The 14,862-nt window shown below is 55.4% G+C and overlaps 1 long non-coding RNA gene across 1 annotated transcript; it reads right to left on the reverse strand.

The window, feature by feature from the left end:
• Positions 1-3,754: 3,754 nt before the first annotated feature.
• LOC144954937 (uncharacterized) lies at positions 3,755-12,379 on the reverse strand. The gene is made up of 3 exons (XR_013641442.1): positions 12,293-12,379; positions 5,689-5,824; positions 3,755-3,951 (listed from the first exon to the last, which is right to left on the reverse strand). It is a non-coding gene; the product is annotated as an uncharacterized LOC144954937 (long non-coding RNA).
• Positions 12,380-14,862: the final 2,483 nt, after the last annotated feature.

The following is a 14,862-nucleotide window of genomic DNA, read 5'->3' on the forward strand; positions in this document are numbered from 1 at the left end:
TTGTGGTGGTTGTTGTTTGACTTTCATGGCTTTATTTTAGTGATTTTCGACAAGTTTTTTGGTTTGGCCATGTTTGTGTTGTTGTAGTACAGAGTTAGACTCATGGCCTTAATCTAAGTTGTCTTGTGGTGGTTGTTGTTTGACTTTCATGGCTTTATTTTAGTGATTTTCGACAAGTTTTTTGGTTTGGCCATGTTTGTGTTGTTGTAGTACAGAGTTAGACTCATGGCCTTAATCTAAGTTGTCTTGTGGTGGTTGTTGTTTGACTTTCATGGCTTTATTTTAGTGATTTTCGACAAGTTTTTTGGTTTGGCCATGTTTGTGTTGTTGTAGTACAGAGTTAGACTCATGGCCTTAATCTAAGTTGTCTTGTGGTGGTTGTTGTTTGACTTTCATGGCTTTATTTTGGTGATTTTCGAAAAGTTTATTGGTTTGGCCATGTTTGTGTTGTTGTAGTACAGAGTTAGACTCATGGCCTTAATCTAAGTTGTCTTGTGGTGGTTGTTGTTTGACTTTCATGGCTTTATTTTGGTGATTTTCGAAAAGTTTATTGGTTTGGCCATGTTTGTGTTGTTGTAGTACAGAGTTAGACTCATGGCCTTAATCTAAGTTGTCTTGTGGTGGTTGTTGTTTGACTTTCATGGCTTTATTTTGGTGATTTTCGAAAAGTTTATTGGTTTGGCCATGTTTGTGTTGTTGTAGTACAGAGTTAGACTCATGGCCTTAATCTAAGTTGTCTTGTGGTTCTTGTTGTATTTGTTTGACTTGCATCCCACTGGGATTTTTGCACACAGCGTTGGTGTACGGTGCATTATTCTGGAATATTTTGCCGTCTTTTCTTGGATTTTCTGTTTGCACTCAGTCGCACATATTCACTTTAAGATGTTTTTTTGTTCATGTTTTAGATTTTTGTTTGTTGCGGTTGCACCCGATTCAAGAGCCGAATGGCTCACAGGGCTCTCTACCTAATACATGAACTTGAACTTGCATCCACTCACCCACCCACTTAACCACTCGCTCACCCACTCACTCAACCACTCATCCACTGACCCACTCACTCACCCACTCACCCGTCCACTCACCCACTCATTCACCCACTCATCCACTGACCCACTCACTCACCCACTCACCCATCCACTCACCCACTCATCCACTGACCCACTCACTCACTCATCCACTAATTCACTCACCCACTCACTCATCCACTAATTCACTCACCCACTCACTCATCCACTGACCCACCCACTCACTCACCCACTCATCCACCCACTCACTCACTCATCCACTGACCCACCCACTCACTCATCCACTCACTCACCCACTCATCCACTGACCCACCCACTCACTCAGCCTCTCACTCACTCACTCATCCACTGACCCACCCACTCACTCATCCACTCACTCACCCACTCATCCACTGACCCACCCACTCACTCATCCACCCACTCACTCACTCATCCACTGACCCACCCACTCACTCATCCACTCACTCACCCACTCATCCACTGACCCACCCACTCACTCATCCACTCACTCACCCACTCATCCACTGACCCACCCACTCACTCAGCCTCTCACTCACTCACTCACTCACCCACTCATCCACTGACCCACCCACTCACTCACCCACTCATCCACTCACTCACCCACTCATCCACTGACCCACCCACTCACTCAGCCTCTCACTCACTCACTCACCCACTCACTCAAGGCAACATTTCCACCAAATACATTTTTATTAAAGCGACATTCCCATAATTCGAATAACTTACAGCCTCTATTAGAGGTTTAATAATACTGTGGGTGAGTGAGTGGGTGGGTGAGTGGGTGAGTGGGTGGGTGAGTGAGTGGTGAGTGAGTGGCTGAGCGAGTGGCTGAGTGAGTGGGTGAGTGGTTGAGTGAGTGGGTGAGTGAGTGGCTGAGTGAACGCCTGACTGAGTGGGTGAGTGAGTGGTTGAGTGAGTGGGTGAGTGAGTGAGTGGCTGAGCGAGTGGCTGAGCGAGTGGCTGAGTGGGTGAGTGGTTGAGTGAGTGGGTGAGTGGCTGAGTGAACGCCTGACTGAGTGGGTGAGTGAGTGGTTGAGTGAGTGGGTGAGTGAGTGAGTGGGTGAGTGAGTGGCTGAGCGAGTGGCTGAGTGAGTGGGTGAGTGGTTGAGTGAGTGGGTGAGTGAGTGGCTGAGTGAACGCCTGACTGAGTGGGTGAGTGAGTGGTTGAGTGAGTGGGTGAATGAGTGGCTGAGCGAGTGGCTGAGTGAGTGGGTGAGTGGTTGAGTGAGTGGGTGAGTGAGTGGCTGAGTGAACGCCTGACTGAGTGGGTGAGTGAGTGAGTGAGTGGTTGAGTGAGTGGGTGAGTGAGTGGCTGAGTGAACGCCTGACTGAGTGGGTGAGTGAGTGAGTGGTTGAGTGAGTGGGTGAGTGAGTGGTTGAGTGAGTGGCTGAGTGAGTGGCTGAGTGAGTGGGTGAGTGAGTGAGTGGCTGAGTGAGTGGGTGAGTGAGTGGTTGAGTGAGTGGTTGAGTGAGTGGTTGAGTGAGTGGCTGAGTGAGTGGGTGAGTGGCTGAGTGAACGCCTGACTGAGTGGGTGACTGAGTGAGTGGGTGAGTGAGTGGCTGAGTGAGTGGGTGAGTGAGTGGTTGAGTGAGTGGTTGAGTGAGTGGCTGAGTGAATGGGTGAGTGAGTGGTTGAGTGAGTGAGTGAGTCACTATAACCATGCAATTTTCACCTCACATGCATCAGCAATACTTTGCCAAAATCAACATTTGCCAGCCTCAGCCTGGCCACAAACTGGCTCCTATAGCCACAAGTAGCAGCAGCAGCAGCAGCACACACAGTGACCCATCCTGAGCCTCGCCACCAACTCCACGTCTCTACACATCTCTCTGTGTGTGTGTCTCTGTGTGTGTGTCTCTGTGTGTGTGTCTCTGTGTGTGTGTCTCTGTGTGTGTGTCTCTGTGTCTCTCTGTGTGTCTCTGTGTCTCTGTGTCTCTGTGTGTGTCTCTGTGTGTCTCTGTGTGTCTCTGTGTGTGTGTCTCTGTGTGTGTGTCTCTGTGTGTGTGTCTCTGTGTGTGTGTCTCTGTGTCTCTCTGTGTGTCTCTCTGTCTCTGTGTCTCTCTCTGTGTCTCTGTATGTCTCTGTGTGTCTCTGTGTGTGTGTCTCTGTGTGTGTGTCTCTGTGTGTGTGTCTCTGTGTGTGTGTCTCTGTGTCTCTCTGTGTGTCTCTCTGTCTCTGTGTCTCTCTGTGTGTGTGTCTCTGTGTGTGTGTCTCTGTGTGTGTGTCTCTGTGTGTGTGTCTCTGTGTGTGTGTCTCTGTGTGTGTGTCTCTGTGTGTCTCTGTGTCTCTCTCTCTGTCTGTGTATCTGTGTCTCTCTGTCTATGTGTCTCTGTGTCTCCCTGTCTCTCTGTGTCTCTCTGTCTCTCTGTGTCTGTCTCTAGCTCTGTGTGTCTCTCTGTGTCTCTCTGTGTCTCTGTGTGTCTCTCTGTGTCTCTGTGTGTCTCTCTGTCTGTGTCTCACAACTCGGAGCTCTCCGGCATTTCAGGCACCACGCAGGCCACGATGACCCCCTCCCTGCGAATCACCTCCTGTACTTGGCCTACTCTTCCACGACCACCACCACCCTGACCACCACCACCACCCTGACCACCACCACCACCACCACCGTGACCACCACCACCACCACCGTGACCACCACCACCACCACCACCGTGACCACCACCACCACCACCACCGTGCCTGGCAAATCCTTGAGCTTGCCGATTGAAGTTTTGAGGTTCCTCGTTCTGCTGCTGATGCTGCTGATGATGATGCTGATGATGATGTTGTTGATGTTGTTGATGTTGTTGATGTTGTTGATGATGTTGTTGGTGTTGTTGGTGGTGTTGTTGAGGTTGTTGAGGTTGTTGTTGGTGGTGGTGGGAGACCGCGGCTGATGCGTACGGGGTGAAGGGAGTCGCGGATCTGATGGGGGAGGAGGAGGGGGAGGAGGGGATGGGGTCGATGTTAATCGATGAGGTTCATGATAATCGATGAGGTTCATGATAATCGATGAGGTTCATGATAATCGATGGGGATCGATGTTAATCGATGAGGTTCATGATAATCGATGAGGTTCATGATAATCGATGGGGATCGATGTTAATCGATGAGGTTCGTGATAATCGATGAGGTTCATGATAATCGATGAGGTTCATGATAATCGATGGGATCGATGTTAATCGATGAGGTTCGTGATAATCGATGAGGTTCATGATAATCGATGGGATCGATGTTAATCGATGAGGTTCATGATAATCGATGAGGTTCATGATAATCGATGGGATCGATGTTAATCGATGAGGTTCATGATAATCGTTGAGGTTCATGATAATCGATGAGGTTCATGATAATCGATGGGGATCGATGTTAATCGATGAGGTTCGTGATAATCGATGAGGTTCATGATAATCGATGAGGTTCATGATAATCGATGGGGATCGATGTTAATCGATGAGGTTCGTGATAATCGATGAGGTTCATGATAATCGATGAGGTTCATGATAATCGATGGGTATCGATGTTAATCGATGAGGTTCATGATAATCGATGAGGTTCATGATAATCGATGGGATCGATGTTAATCGATGAGGTTCGTGTTAATCGATGAGGTTCATGATAATCGATGAGGTTCATGATAATCGATGGGGATCGATGTTAATCGATGAGGTTCGTGATAATCGATGAGGTTCATGATAATCGATGAGGTTCATGATAATCGATGGGGATCGATGTTAATCGATGAGGTTCATGATAATCGATGAGGTTCATGATAATCGATGGGATCGATGTTAATCGATGAGGTTCATGATAATCGATGAGGTTCATGATAATCGATGGGGTTCATGATAATCGATGAGGTTCATGATAATCGATGGGGATCGATGTTAATCGATGAGGTTCATGATAATCGATGAGGTTCATGATAATCGATGAGGTTCATGATAATCGATGGGATCGATGTTAATCGATGAGGTGCATGATAATCGATGAGGTTCATGATAATCGATGGGGATCGATGTTAATCGATGAGGTTCATGATAATCGATGGGGGCCAATGTTAATCGATGGGGTTCAATGTTAATCGAAGGGGCCAACTGTTAATCGATGGGTCCCAATGATAATCGATGGAGCCCATTGAAAATCGATGTTCCCTATGAAAATCGATGGACCCAATGATAATCGATGGGGACCCGATGTTAATCGATGGGATTTCAATGATAATCGATGGGGTTCATGCTAATCGATGGGACTCAATGTTAATCGATAGGGTTCATGATAATCGATGGGGCCCAATGAAAATCGATGGACTCAATGATAATCGATGGTCCCTATGAAAATCGATGGGTCCCATTGATAATCGATGGGTCCCATTGATAATCGATGGGTCCCTTTGATAATCGATGGTCCCTATGATAATCGATGGGTCCCATTGATAATCGATGGGTCCCATTGATAATCGATGGGTCCCATTGATAATCGATGGACTCAATGATAATCGATGGGTCCCATTGATAATCGATGGGTCCCATTGATAATCGATGGACTCAATGATAATCGATGGGTCCCATTGATAATCAATGGGTCCCATTGATAATCGATGGGTCCCATTGATAATCGATGGGTCCCATTGATAATCGATGGGTCCCAATGTGAACTCGCCTGTTGAAGCTCCTGAAGTTGGATGGAGGGGGCGGGGCCAGCGTGGGAGGGGGCGTGGTCACGTCAGGCTCGACTCCGCCCCCAGCCTGTTCCCATGGCGACCGGTAAATCTTCCAGCCAATCAGAGGCGCGGGTCCTGAAACAATGTGGTGGGTGGGTGGGTGAGTGGGTGGGTGAGTGGGTGGGTGAGTGGGTGAGTGAGTAGGTGAGTGGGTGAGTGAGTGGGTGGGTGAGTGGGTGGGTGGGTGAGTGGGTGAGTGAGTGGGTGGGTGGGTGAGTGGGTGAGTGGGTGGGTGAGTGGGTGAGTGAGTGGGTGGGTGGGTGAGTGGGTGGGTGAGTGAGTGGGTGAGTGGGTGGGTGAGTGGGTGGGTGAGTGGGTGGGTGGGTGAGTGGGTGAGTGGGTGGGTGAGTGGGTGGGTGAGTGGGTGGGTGGGTGAGTGGGTGAGTGGGTGGGTGAGTGGGTGAGTGGGTGGGTGGGTGAGTGGGTGAGTGAGTGGGTGAGTGGGTGAGTGAGTGGGTGGGTGAGTAGGTGAGTGGGTGAGTGAGTGAGTGGGTGAGTGGGTGGGTGAGTGGGTGAGTGGGTGGGTGAGTGGGTGGGTGAGTGGGTGGGTGAGTGGGTGAGTGAGTAGGTGAGTGGGTGAGTGAGTGGGTGGGTGAGTAGGTGAGTGGGTGGATGAGTGGGTGGGTGGGTGAGTGGGTGAGTGGGTGGGTGAGTGGGTGAGTGGGTGGGTGAGTGGGTGGGTGAGTGGGTGGGTGAGTGGGTGAGTGAGTGAGTGAGTGGGTGGGTGGGTGGGTGGGTGGGTGAGTGGGTGAGTGGGTGGGTGAGTGGGTGAGTGAGTGAGTGGTTGGGTGAGTGAGTGGGTGAGTGAGTGGGTGAGTGGGTGGGTGAGTGGGTGGGTGAGTGGGTGGGTGGGTGAGTGGGTGGGTGGGTGAGTGGGTGAGTGAGTGGGTGAGTGGGTGGGTGAGTGAGTGGGTGGGTGAGTGAGTGAGTGGGTGGGTGAGTGGGTGGGTGGGTGGGTGGGTGAGTGGGTGGGTGAGTGGGTGGGTGAGTGGGTGGGTGAGTGGGTGAGTGGGTGAGTGGGTGGGTGAGTGGGTGAGTGGGTGGGTGAGTGGGTGGGTGAGTGGGTGGGTGAGTGGGTGAGTGAGTGAGTGAGTGGGTGGGTGGGTGGGTGAGTGGGTGAGTGGGTGGGTGAGTGGGTGAGTGAGTGAGTGGTTGGGTGAGTGAGTGGGTGAGTGAGTGGGTGAGTGAGTGGGTGAGTGGGTGGGTGAGTGGGTGGGTGGGTGAGTGGGTGAGTGGGTGAGTGGGTGGGTGGGTGAGTGGGTGAGTGAATGGGTGAGTGGGTGAGTGAGTGGGTGAGTGGGTGGGTGAGTGAGTGGGTGGGTGAGTGAGTGAGTGGGTGGGTGAGTGGGTGGGTGGGTGGTGGGTGGGTGAGTGAGTGGGTGGGTGAGTGGGTGGGTGGGTGAGTGAGTGAGTGAGTGGGAGGGTGGGTGAGTGGGTGGGTGAGTGGGTGGGTGAGTGGGTGGGTGAGTGGGTGAGTGGGTGAGTGAGTGGGTGAGTGAGTGGGTGAGTGAGTGAGTGGGTGGGTGAGTGGGTGGGTGAGTGGGTGAGTGGGTGGATGAGTGGGTGGGTGGGTGAGTGGGTGAGTGGGTGGGTGAGTGGGTGAGTGGGTGGGTGAGTGGGTGGGTGAGTGGGTGAGTGAGTGGGTGGGTGGGTGGGTGAGTGGGTGAGTGGGTGGGTGAGTGGGTGAGTGAGTGAGTGGTTGGGTGAGTGAGTGGGTGAGTGAGTGGGTGAGTGAGTGGGTGAGTGGGTGGGTGAGTGGGTGGGTGAGTGGGTGGGTGGGTGAGTGGGTGGGTGGGTGAGTGGGTGAGTGAGTGGGTGAGTGGGTGGGTGAGTGAGTGGGTGGGTGAGTGAGTGAGTGGGTGGGTGAGTGGGTGGGTGGGTGGGTGGGTGAGTGGGTGGGTGAGTGGGTGGGTGAGTGGGTGGGTGAGTGGGTGGGTGAGTGGGTGAGTGGGTGAGTGGGTGGGTGAGTGGGTGAGTGGGTGGGTGAGTGGGTGGGTGAGTGGGTGGGTGAGTGGGTGAGTGAGTGAGTGAGTGGGTGGGTGGGTGGGTGGGTGAGTGGGTGAGTGGGTGGGTGAGTGAGTGGGTGAGTGAGTGGGTGAGTGAGTGGGTGAGTGGGTGGGTGGGTGAGTGGGTGGGTGGGTGAGTGGGTGAGTGGGTGAGTGGGTGGGTGGGTGAGTGGGTGAGTGAATGGGTGAGTGGGTGAGTGAGTGGGTGAGTGGGTGGGTGAGTGAGTGGGTGGGTGAGTGAGTGAGTGGGTGGGTGAGTGGGTGGGTGGGTGGGTGGGTGGGTGGGTGAGTGAGTGGGTGGGTGAGTGGGTGGGTGGGTGAGTGAGTGAGTGAGTGGGAGGGTGGGTGAGTGGGTGGGTGAGTGGGTGGGTGAGTGGGTGGGTGAGTGGGTGGGTGAGTGGGTGAGTGGGTGAGTGAGTGGGTGAGTGAGTGGGTGAGTGAGTGAGTGGGTGGGTGAGTGGGTGGGTGAGTGGGTGAGTGGGTGAGTGAGTGGGTGGGTGAGTGGGTGGGTGAGTGAGTGGGTGGGTGGGTGAGTGGGTGGGTGGGTGAGTGGGTGGGTGAGTGGGTGAGTGAGTAGGTGAGTGGGTGAGTGAGTGGGTGGGTGAGTAGGTGAGTGGGTGAGTGAGTGGGTGAGTGGGTGAGTGAGTGGGTGGGTGGGTGGGTGAGGGGGTGAGTGAGTGGGTGAGTGGGTGGGTGAGTGGGTGAGTGGGTGGGTGAGTGGGTGGGTGAGTGGGTGGGTGAGTGGGTGGGTGAGTGGGTGAGTGAGTGAGTGAGTGGGTGGGTGGGTGGGTGAGTGGGTGAGTGGGTGGGTGAGTGGGTGAGTGAGTGAGTGGTTGGGTGAGTGAGTGGGTGAGTGAGTGGGTGAGTGAGTGGGTGAGTGAGTGGGTGAGTGGGTGGGTGGGTGAGTGGGTGAGTGGGTGAGTGGGGTGGGTGGGTGAGTGGGTGAGTGAATGGGTGAGTGGGGTGAGTGAGTGGGTGAGTGGGTGGGTGGGTGAGTGGGTGGGTGAGTGAGTGAGTGGGTGGGTGAGTGGGTGGGTGGGTGGGTGGGTGGGTGAGTGAGTGAGTGGGGTGGGTGAGTGGGTGGGTGGGTGAGTGAGTGAGTGAGTGGGAGGGTGGGTGAGTGGGGTGGGTGGGTGAGTGGGTGGGTGAGTGGGTGGGTGAGTGGGTGAGTGGGTGAGTGGGTGGGTGAGTGGGTGAGTGGGTGGGTGAGTGGGTGGGTGAGTGGGTGGGTGAGTGGGTGAGTGAGTGAGTGAGTGGGTGGGTGGGTGGGTGGGTGAGTGGGGTGAGTGGGTGGGTGAGTGGGTGAGTGAGTGAGTGGTTGGGTGAGTGAGTGGGTGAGTGAGTGGGTGAGTGAGTGGGTGAGTGGGGTGGGTGAGTGGGTGGGTGAGTGGGTGGGTGAGTGGGTGAGTGGGTGAGTGGGTGGGTGGGTGAGTGGGTGAGTGAATGGGTGAGTGGGTGAGTGAGTGGGTGAGTGGGTGGGTGAGTGAGTGGGTGGGTGAGTGAGTGAGTGGGTGGGTGAGTGGGTGGGTGGGTGGGTGGGTGGGTGAGTGAGTGGGTGGGTGAGTGGGTGGGTGGGTGAGTGAGTGAGTGAGTGGGAGGGTGGGTGAGTGGGTGGGTGAGTGGGTGGGTGAGTGGGTGGGTGAGTGGGTGAGTGGGTGAGTGGGTGGGTGAGTGGGTGAGTGGGTGGGTGAGTGGGTGAGTGGGTGAGTGAGTGAGTGGGTGGGTGAGTGGGTGGGTGAGTGGGTGGGTGAGTGGGTGGGTGGGTGAGTGAGTGGGTGGGTGAGTGGGTGGGTGAGTGGGTGAGTGGGTGGGTGAGTGAGTGAGTGAGTGAGTGGGTGGGTGAGTGAGTGGGTGAGTGGGTGGGTGGGTGGGTGAGTGGGTGGGTGGGTGGGTGAGTGGGTGGGTGAGTGGGTGGGTGAGTGGTTGGGTGAGTGGGTGGGTGAGTGGGTGAGTGGGTGAGTGGGTGGGTGAGTGAGTGGGTGGGTGGGTGAGTGGGTGAGTGGGTGGGTGAGTGAGTGGGTGGGTGAGTGGGTGGGTGAGTGGGTGAGTGGGTGGGTGAGTGGGTGAGTGAGTGAGTGGTTGGGTGAGTGAGTGAGTGGGTGGGTGAGTGGGTGGGTGGGTGAGTGGGTAGGTGGTTGGGTGAGTGGGTAGGTGGGTGGGTGAGTGGGTGGGTGGGTGAGTGGGTAGGTGGGTGGGTGAGTGGGTGGGTGGATGAGTGGGTGGGTGGGTGAGTGGGTGGGTGGGTGAGTGAGTGAGTGGGTAGGTGGGTGGGTGAATGGGTGGGTGGGTGAGTGGGTGGGTGGGTAGGTGGGTGGGTGAGTGGGTGGGTGGGTGAGTGAGTGAGTGGGTAGGTGGGTGGGTGGGTGAGTGGGTGGATGAGTGGGTGGGTGGGTGAGTGGGTGGGTGGGTGAGTGAGTGAGTGGGTAGGTGGGTGGGTGAGTGGGTGGGTGGATGAGTGGGTGGGTGGGTGAGTGGGTAGGTGGGTGGGTGAGTGGGTAGGTGGGTGGGTGAGTGGGTAGGTGGGTGAGTGGGTAGGTGGGTGGGTGAGTGGGTAGGTGGGTGGATGAGTGGGTGGGTGGGTGAGTGGGTAGGTGGGTGGGTGAGTGGGTGGGTGGGTGAGTGGGTGGGTGGGTGGGTGAGTGGGTGGGTGGGTGAGTGAGTGAGTGAGTGGGTGGGTGGGTGAGTGGGTGGGAGGGTGGGTGAGTGGGTGGGTGAGTGGGTGGGTGAGTGGGTGGGTGAGTGGGTGGGTGAGTGGGTGAGTGGGTGGGTGAGTGGGTGAGTGGGTGGGTGAGTGAGTGAGTGGGTGGGTGAGTGGGTGGGTGAGTGGGTGAGTGGGTGGGTGAGTGAGTGGGTGGGTGAGTGGGTGGGTGAGTGGGTGAGTGGGTGGGTGAGTGAGTGAGTGGGTGGGTGAGTGAGTGAGTGGGTGGGTGGGTGGGTGAGTGGGTGAGTGGGTGAGTGGTTGGGTGAGTGGGTGGGTGAGTGGGTGAGTGGGTGGGTGAGTGGGTGGGTGGGTGAGTGAGTGAGTGGGTGAGTGAGTGGGTGAGTGAGTGGGTGGGTGGGTGAGTGGGTGAGTGGGTGGGTGAGTGAGTGGGTGGGTGAGTGAGTGGGTGAGTGGGTGAGTGGGTGAGTGGGTGGGTGAGTGGGTGAGTGAGTGAGTGGTTGGGTGAGTGAGTGAGTGGGTGGGTGAGTGGGTGGGTGGGTGAGTGGGTGAGTGGGTGGGTGAGTGGGTGAGTGAGTGAGTGGTTGGGTGAGTGGGTGGGTGGGTGAGTGGGTGGGTGGATGAGTGAGTGGGTGGGTGAGTGGGTAGGTGGGTGGGTGAGTGGGTAGGTGGGTGGGGTGAATGGGTGGGTGGGTGAGTGGGTGGGTGGGTGAGTGAGTGAGTGGGTAGGTGGGTGGGTGAATGGGTGGGTGGGTGAGTGGGTAGGTGGGTGGGTGAGTGGGTGGGTGGGTGAGTGGGTGGGTGGGTGAGTGAGTGAGTGGGTAGGTGGGTGGGTGAATGGGTGGGTGGGTGAGTGGGTGGGTGGGTGAGTGGGTAGGTGGGTGGATGAGTGGGTGGGTGGGTGAGTGGGTGGGTGGGTGAGTGAGTGAGTGGGTAGGTGGGTGGGTGAATGGGTGGGTGGGTGAATGGGTGGGTGGGTGAGTGGGTAGGTGGGTGGATGAGTGGGTGGGTGGGTGAGTGGGTGGGTGGGTGAGTGAGTGAGTGGGTAGGTGGGTGGGTGAATGGGTGGGTGGGTGAGTGGGTAGGTGGGTGGGTGAGTGGGTAGGTGGGTGGGTGAGTGGGTAGGTGGGTGGGTGAGTGGGTGGGTGGATGAGTGGGTGGGTGGGTGAGTGAGTGAGTGAGTGGGTAGGTGGGTGGGTGAATGGGTGGGTGGGTGAGTGGGTAGGTGGGTGGGTGAGTGGATAGGTGGGTGGGTGAGTGGGTGGGTGGATGAGTGGGTGGGTGGGTGGGTGAGTGGGTGGGTGGGTGGGTGAGTGAGTGAGTGGGTGGGTGAGTGAGTGGGTGGGTGGGTAAGTGGGTGGGTGGGTGGGTGAGTGAGTGAGTGGGTGGGTGAGTGAGTGGGTGGGTGAGTGAGTGAGTGGGCGGGTGGATGAGTGGGTGGGTGAGTGTGTGGGTGAGTGAGTGAGTGGGTGATGATGGTGGTGGTGGTGTTGATGGTGGTGATGGTGATGGTGGTGATGGTGGTGGTGGTGATGGTGGTGGTGATGGTGGTGGTGATGGTGGTGATGGTGGTGGTGGTGATGGTGGTGATGGTGGTGGTGGTTATGGTGATGATGGTGGTGGTGGTGATGGTGGTGATGGTGGTGGTGGTGGTGGTGATGGTGGTGGTGGTGATGGTGGTGATGGTGGTGATGATGGTGGTGATGGTGGTGGTGGTGATGGTGGTGATGGTGGTGGTGGTGGTGGTGATGGTGGTGATGGTGGTGGTGATGGTGATGATGGTGGTGATGGTGGTGGTGGTGATGGTGGTGATGGTGGTGATGGTGATGATGGTGATGATGGTGATGATGGTGGTGGTGGTGATGGTGATGATGGTACCCGTGGTTTTATTTGTCGTGGAAGTCTTTGAGGGAACGACTCCTCCTCGACCTCCACCACCTCCACCACGTCCACCACCTCCACCACCTCCACCACCATTCACCACTCTCACTACCTCGGGAGCCTAGACAGACACACAGACACAGAGACAGAGACAGACACAGAGAGACAGAGAGACACAGAGACACAGACACAGAGACAGAGAGACAGAGAGACACAGAGACACAGACACAGAGACAGAGACACGGACACAGACACAGAGACACGGACACAGAGACACAGAGACACAGACACAGAGACACGGACACAGAGAGACACAGAGACAGAGTGGCTGAGTGAGTGAGTAGCTGAGTGAGTGTGTGAGTGAGTGAGTGGCTGAGTGAGTGAGTGAGTGACTGAGTGAGTGAGTGAGTGGCTGAGTGAGTGAGTGACTGAGTGAGTGAGTGAGTGGCTGAGTGAGTGAGTAGCTGAGTGAGTGTGTGAGTGAGTGAGTGGCTGAGTGAGTGAGTGAGTGACTGAGTGAGTGAGTGAGTGGCTGAGTGAGTGAGTGACTGAGTGAGTGAGTGAGTGGCTGAGTGAGTGAGTGACTGAGTGAGTGAGTGAGTGGCTGAGTGAGTGAGTGGCTGAGTGAGTGTGTGAGTGAGTGTGTGAGTGAGTGGCTGAGTGAGTGAGTAGCTGAGTGAGTGTGTGAGTGAGTGAGTGGCTGAGTGAGTGAGTGAGTGACTGAGTGAGTGAGTGAGTGGCTGAGTGAGTGAGTGACTGAGTGAGTGAGTGAGTGGCTGAGTGAGTGAGTAGCTGAGTGAGTGTGTGAGTGAGTAAGTGGCTGAGTGAGTGAGTGAGTGACTGAGTGAGTGAGTGAGTGGCTGAGTGAGTGAGTGACTGAGTGAGTGAGTGAGTGGCTGAGTGAGTGAGTGACTGAGTGAGTGAGTGAGTGGCTGAGTGAGTGAGTGGCTGAGTGAGTGTGTGAGTGAGTGTGTGAGTGAGTGGCTGAGTGAGTGGCTGAGTGAGTGAGTGACTGAGTGAGTGAGTGGCTGAGTGAGTGGCTGAGTGAGTGAGTGACTGAGTGAGTGAGTGAGTGGCTGAGTGAGTGAGTGGCTGAGTGAATGACTGAGTGAGTGAGTGAGTGACTGAGTGAGTGAGTGAGTGAGTGAGTGGCTGAGTGAGTGGCTGAGTGAGTGGCTGAGTGAATGAGTGACTGAGTGAGTGAGTGACTGAGTGAGTGAGTGGCTGAGTGAGTGGCTGAGTGAATGAGTGACTGAGTGAGTGAGTGAGTGAGTGGCTGAGTGAGTGACTGAGTGAGTCAGTGAGTGGCTGAGTGAGTGTGTGAGTGAGTGAGTGGCTGAGTGAATGACTGAGTGAGTGACTGAGTGAGTGAGTGAGTGGCTGAGTGAGTGGCTGAGTGAGTGGCTGAGTGAATGAGTGACTGAGTGAGTGAGTGACTGAGTGAGTGAGTGGCTGAGTGAGTGACTGAGTGAGTCAGTGAGTGGCTGAGTGAGTGTGTGAGTGAGTGAGTGGCTGAGTGAGTGAGTGACTGAGTGAGTGAGTGAGTGGCTGAGTGAGTGGCTGAGTGAATGACTGAGTGAGTGAGTGAGTGACTGAGTGAGTGAGTGAGTGGCTGAGTGAGTGGCTGAGTGAGTGGCTGAGTGAATGAGTGACTGAGTGAGTGAGTGACTGAGTGAGTGAGTGGCTGAGTGAGTGGCTGAGTGAATGAGTGACTGAGTGAGTGAGTGACTGAGTGAGTGAGTGGCTGAGTGAGTGACTGAGTGAGTCAGTGAGTGGCTGAGTGAGTGTGTGAGTGAGTGAGTGGCTGAGTGAGTGAGTGACTGAGTGAGTGAGTGAGTGGCTGAGTGAGTGAGTGGCTGAGTGAATGACTGAGTGAGTGAGTGAGTGACTGAGTGAGTGAGTGAGTGGCTGAGTGAGTGGCTGAGTGAGTTGGCTGAGTGAATGAGTGACTGAGTGAGTGAGTGACTGAGTGAGTGAGTGGCTGAGTGAGTGGCTGAGTGAATGAGTGACTGAGTGAGTGAGTGACTGAGTGAGTGAGTGGCTGAGTGAGTGACTGAGTGAGTCAGTGAGTGGCTGAGTGAGTGAATGACTGAGTGAGTGAGTGGTTGAGTGAGTGAGTGGTTGAGTGAGTGACTGAGTGAGTGAGTGGCTGAGTGAATGAGTGAGTGACTGAGTGAGTGAGTGGCTGAGTGAGTGGACGACTACACAATGGCGGTGGTTGACTAGACAGTGGTGGTGGTGGTGGTTGTAGTGATGGAGATGGACTCACCTTGTCGATGGTGGTGGTGGTGGTGGTTGTGGTGGTTGTGGTGGTGGTTGTGAAGGTGGTGGTTGTGGTGGTTGTGGTGGTGGTTGTGAAGGTGGTGGTGGTTGTGGTGGTTGTGGTGGTTGTAGTGGTTGTGATGGTGGTAGTGGTTGTGAAGGTTGTGGTGGTGGTGGTAGTTGTAGTAGTTGTAGTGGTTGTGATAGTGGTTGTGAAGGTTGTGGTGGTGGTGGTTGTGGTGGTTGTGGTGGTTGTGGTGGTGGTTGTGAAGGTGGTGGTGGTTGTGGTGGTTGTAGTGGTGGTG

This window comes from Lampetra fluviatilis, unplaced genomic scaffold (assembly GCF_964198595.1).
Source record: "Lampetra fluviatilis unplaced genomic scaffold, kcLamFluv1.1 SCAFFOLD_1392, whole genome shotgun sequence".
NCBI lineage: Eukaryota > Metazoa > Chordata > Hyperoartia > Petromyzontiformes > Petromyzontidae > Lampetra > Lampetra fluviatilis.